The following is a 6,004-nucleotide window of genomic DNA, read 5'->3' as shown; positions in this document are numbered from 1 at the left end:
TATTTATTTATTTAGGTGGTTATTCATTTTTGTTATTGATGGATTAATGTTTTCCATTTGACATAGACTAGGGCTCTGACACCAGCTGTCTCAAGTACCCCTAAATGGTACTCTGCCTCTACAAAACCAATCCTTTGACCTGTCCATCCATCCATCCACCCATCCAGCTATCCATCCAGCTATCCATCCATCTATCCATCCATCCACCAGTCAACCAAGCTAAGTACAAAAGGAGATCTCTCCTTGAATGTTGAAGACGAACAACGATGCATAGGTAGGTTGAAAAGGGGCCAGTTCAGCTGAATAGGGCAGAGGGGCTGAACCAGGGAATGTGTTGGTGGGTATGGGTGTGGGTGGGGTGAGCCGGAGACCTGTGAGTTGGGTCACCTCAGGGGCAGGGAGGGGGTGGAAGGGGTTGCGAACAGCTGTCACTGGAGAACCATCACAAGTGCTGGAGCTGTTGAGCAGGGCACCCGGAAGAGAGGACAGACAAAGGAGAGAAGCAAAGTGCTGAGGAGCGGAGAGGGGAGTGGATGGTGAGGACAGGAGAGGGCAGGAGAGGACAGGAGTGGAGGGGACCTGAGAAACCTACCTGGACAAAGGCAGCATACAGACATCCAGGAAGGCATGCAGGTATGCAGGCAGCTATGGCCTGGGCTCCCTGGATCCCAGGCACACCTCCACCTGTCTTCTCTTGGCTGCTAGAGGTCCCTGAGGTCCCTCGTCGGTCAGCACTGTCTTCCCATCCTTCCGTCCCTCTGCCAGGGCCCAGGCGTCTGGGCGCTGTTGCCTGACCTAGTGGCAGGGCAGTTGGGCTGCCCAGTACCAGTGTGGCCAGCACAGAATTCCAGGGGCTAGGACATCACAGAGGGCTCCTGTGGTTGCTAGGCCACGGGGACCCAGCCTATCCAGTGGACCAGCAGCCATGACCCCCACCTTTAACTTGACCTGAGGGGTGTCGCCAGCCAACAGAACCAGAGCCCCAGTCCAAAGCAGGTGCAGGTCGTCCAGGCCAAGGGGTTATGGGCAGATTGGTGTGTGTCTGAGCAAGGGGCTGGCATCTGACAGCCCAGGGCTGGGGACTAAGTTCTGCCAGGCCCCTGTCCCACCATGTGCACTGACACACAGTCTTGCTAAGTGACTTACAGTCCCAGCCCCAGAGATACCCACACCAGGTCCCTGGGTGCCCTGAGATGCCCCTGAGGGTTGGTGGACACAAGCCTCCGTAATGTAGGCCTCTATTAATCCCTTTGCCTACTGACAGCTGCCCTCCTGCCCCTCCTCCTCCTCCTCTTCTTCCTCCTCCTCTTCTCCTCCTGCTCCTCCTATTCCTCCTCCTCCACCTCCTCCTCCCCTTCCTCATCCTCAGAGGGACTTACTCAGGACCCTTGGACTAGGCAAGACAAGGCTGCTGCTCTGGCTGCTGCAGCTTCTATCCAGTGGGTGGGTGCAGGAATCTGTTCCTGTCAGTCCCTGGTTCCTGGGACCTTCCATGCCTCCAGCTCCACCCACTCTCTAGTCCAGACCCCTCCTCAAGGATGGCCTCTTTCCCCTTGCCCTCTGTCCCCCAGCTCCCCAACTAACATCTACTGTGTGCCTCCCTGCGCTACATTACTGCCACCCTGCTTCTTCCCTTCAGCCCTGGGGGCCCAGGGCCAGCCCAGCTGCCATCTCACCATCCAGCAGGGGGACATGCCATAACCCTCTGCCACCACACACATTCACAGCCCTGCACACACTCACAGGCTCCCCTGCCTGAAGCCTGCCTCTCAAACAGTCTCCTTCTGTCCCCTAGCCCCCTTACAGCCTCTGCCACGGACCCCCACAGACACCTGGGTTTGAGCACGCAGACATGCAACCAGCTCCCCTGACCCCCACTCCATTTGCTCCAAGGTTGTCAAGAGTCTTTTTTTCATGCTGTAAGGGAGGGAGTTGAGACAGTCCAATGTCCTGGGGAGCAAGAACTGCAAACAGTCCATCTACAATGTAACATTTGAGTCTCAGGCCGCCCAATCCCAAGTGCGCTGTGAAGACCTTTGACTGGCAATGATCTACTTCCCTCTTGCTCTTTTTGTCCAACTAGTCCTATCCCAAAAGTGTAAATCAAAGAAGAAATAGACATAGTGCAGTTCCCTGCACACAGAACAGTCTGAGGCTGGACCAGGGAGATGCATTAAGCCAGCCTGCATCTTGGCTGGAGCATCACTAAGACTACTTCCAAATTGGAGAGGCGAGGGCAGTTTTGAGAGTGGGCTGCAGGCTAAGTGTTGCTTCTCAGAGTGGGCTAAGACCTTGATGTTCTAAGTGTATCCTTTCCTCACAAACATAAAATAACAATGCCACTTTTTAGAAGTATGCATGGGCATGGAGGGTTTGTCTTCAGTGCTCTGGCACTAATCAACACAGGGCCAGAATTTCAGTCCTTTTCTGTCTCTGTCATCCTGTCTCTCTGACTGTCTCTACATGCCTTCTTCACTGGGCCCTTATGGAAGTCAGTGCATGCATCGTGAACTCGGACTTCCTGGTGTTGAAAATTTCCTTTCTTTGCCCTTTGGATTATTCAGTCTCCTGCATAAAGCGTAGTACATTGGGGAACTGAGGAGACAGCGATCCTGCTGCAGGTAAAAGGCATATGTCCATCTCCAGCTGCAGCTGTCCAGGCCCTCTGTGCTTGACTCCCATTCTCCAGGGCCCTTAGGCTGACACTCAGCCTAAATGCAGCCCTCCTCAATTTCCTGCACCGCATCCTTGTCATTATTCCATGAGAGCCCAGGTCAAGAGAAGTGAAACTCTATCCCCCTGGCACACACATTGTGCTTTCCCTCTATTGGGCCGAAAGTAAAGGATCTGTGGTACTGATGGCCACACCAGTGTTCAGATTTTCCATGCAAAACGGAAGCTTCCAGGGTTCAGAAAGAGGGTTTTTTGATGGCTGTGAAATAGGAACACAGATATCCCAGGGTCAGGAGGTCTGCCAGCCTGAGGTCTGCCAGATCCTGGAGGGTTTCCTGAGTATGTCCTCAGGGCCCAAGTGGTAACAGGTGTTTCCAATTGCCTTTATTAGCAGCAGCCAGGCCCTCAGGTGAGGGGCGGGGCTGTGATCTCCACTGGAAGCTCCTAATTCAGCCAATGGAGGCATCCATCTTTCTTTTGTCTGTCCATAGCAAGGGCCCGGGGAGTTTGTGCTTCCTGCAAGCAGAGAGACTTTGTATGGAACACTCATGGATGCCTACTTCTGGCAATCTCTTATAGTGTGATGTGTGGACACCAGGACACCATGATCAGGAATGTGAGGCCACAGGAGCAATTGCCTTAGCCGGACCCAAAGGGTAGGTGTAAGGGACCGGGTTCATCCACTATTGTTTGCTGAAATACAGTTCCCATCTATGTTGAAACAGCTCTTTCTGGGTACTGTCTGTGCTTGTAATCTGCTGCCCTGAGCAGTGGACTGAGAGCCTGGAGGCGGAGTAGGTAGCCAAACGTGACTTGACAGGCTCATGCCCCTGAATTCTGAGGGGTGCCCCAGCTTCCCCCGGATGATAGATAGTGAGGCATGGGATTGAATAGGGAACTCAGGAGATTTAGACATGAGATTCCCTTTGCATATGCTTTCTTGTTTAGCCAGAATCTGGGCTAGCTGGCTTGCCCTGACTAGCTACGTTCTCTGTACATAAGTTGCAGGTGAGGCAGGCTACCTTGCCACCCATGCTCTGAGACTACTAGAGGTGAGCTCTGAGCACACACAGACACACACACTCAGACAGACTGACAGGTTAAAACCTGGCTAGTAGAGATTGTAAGGCAGCAGCTCTCATGCCTGAAGACCCCAGACAGCCCCAGCCTTCACCATATGCTGTACTACCAGATCTAACCAAGTTGGAGCCCGTGGTTCCCCACCTGTAGTGGGGATGCTTCACAGGCAGTGAAGCAGGTTCTGCAGGTGTCTCTCTTTCTCTCCTCACTCTGTCTTTCCCTCCTCTCTCCATTTCTCTCTGTCCTATCCAACAACAATGACATCAATAACAACAAATAACTACAAAAAAGGGCAACAAATGGAAAATAAATATATATATTAAAAAGATTTTATAAAAAACCAAACTCATCTATTCTCCAGTCAGATCACCTTTGGAAACTAAAAATTAGGAAGGGTAGATGATAATTTCAGTGTGATAAATAAGTTGTCAATTTAAAATCCAAGGGGTTATAGTTTTAATTTTTAAAAATATTTATTTATGTATTCTCTTTTGCTGCCCTTGTTTTTTGTTGTTATTATTATTGTTGTTGTTATTGATGTCATAGTTGTTGGATAGGACAGAGAGAAAGGGAGAGAGGAGGGGAAGACAGAGAGGGGGAGAGAAAGATAGACACCTACAGATCTGCTTCATTGCCTGTGGAGCGACTCCCCTGCAGGTGGGGAGCTGGGGGCACAAACCAGGATCCTTAAGCTGGTCCTTGGGTTTTGCTCCACTTCCGCTTCACTCACTGTGCTACTGCCCGACTCCCCATTCTTAATGTTTTTTTTTCACAGTTAAAAAAATTTTTTTTTTGCCCCCAGGCTGGGTGCTGGCACTACATATCCACTGCTCCTGGTGGCTATTTTTTCCATTTTCCATTTTTATTTTTTATTATTGATTTTCCCATTTTTTGTCCTTGTTTTACTGTTGTTGTAGTTATTATTGTTGTTGTTGATGATCTCGTCATTGTTGGATAGGACAGAGAGAAATGGAGAGAGGAGGGAAGACAGAGAGGGGGACAGAAAGAGAGACACCTGCAGACCTGCTTCACCGCCTGTGAAGCGACTCTCCTGTAGGTGGGGAGCCGGAGGCTGGAACAGGAATCCTTCTGCCAGTCCTTGCACTTTGGGCCATGTGTGCTTAACCCACTGCGCTACCGCCCGACACCCACTCTTTTTTTTTTCTTTATATGCTATTATTTTTCATTTAATTTGTTTGTTGATTACTAGAATACTGTTTAGTTCTGGCTGATATTGCTGCTGGGAACTGAACCTGGAACTTTGGAGCCTCAGGAGTGAAAGTCTTTTAGCAAAACCACTTAACTGTCTTCCCAGCTCCACCACATACCTTTTAGATGTTTTGATAGTATCAAGAGTTAAACTATAGTGGTATCAACTTGAGAATCATCTGTTTTTTAGGATTGCTTGATAGTGGTCCTTAAAAAATTAAATGTTTTCCCTCATAACTATATGCTTTCAATATTAATTAATTAATTAGAAGATTATATTACCTTTATACAACATGTTAAATTGTATTTCTCCTCTAAGAAATGTAAAATACAGGTGGGATAGATGGCTTAATGGTTATGTAAAGAGACTCTCATGTCTGAGACACTAAAGTACCAGGTTAAATCTCCTGCAGCAGTATCATCCAGAACTGAGCAGTGCTCTGGTAAAAATAATGGGAAGAAAAAAATATATATATATATATGGAAAATACTTTGTAAAACTCAGATTATACTTTGATACAATAAAGGAATCTGATTTTAACTGCAAAAAAAAAACAAAACATGAAACAACTTTCCAAGATGACAAATCAGTTGTCAGAATCCAATCCTGAAGATGTTGTGCTGTTATTTACATAACATGAGGTTCTGGTCTCTCTGGGTTTTCTTCTCTGATCTCTGAGAATTGGGTCACCTATTTCCTCTAGTCACAACCACAGATTTCCAGCTCACAGATCTGAATGTCATAAAGCATGTCTTTTTGGGACACTGGCTCAGAACCTCCATGCCCGGTACTTAGTGACCAACCCTATTGGTGCCCTTTGAGGTGAGCCACAGAAGAAGAGAGGGAGAGAGAAAGAGACACCAGCAGCACAGCTCCACCACTTGTGCAGGTGGGAACAGGGTCTTGAGCCCAGTAAACAGAGCATCTATTAGCATCTCTTAGGATGGTAAACGTCACATAAACACCGCGTACAAGTAGCTCAATAAATATCTCCTAGGTATGCAAAAGTAAACTAGGCCCTTCAGTTCAAACATGCTGGTT

This window comes from Erinaceus europaeus (assembly GCF_950295315.1).
Source record: "Erinaceus europaeus chromosome 6 unlocalized genomic scaffold, mEriEur2.1 SUPER_6_unloc_9, whole genome shotgun sequence".
Classification (NCBI taxonomy): Eukaryota; Metazoa; Chordata; class Mammalia; order Eulipotyphla; family Erinaceidae; genus Erinaceus; species Erinaceus europaeus.
Note: the sequence above shows the minus strand (reverse complement) of the source record.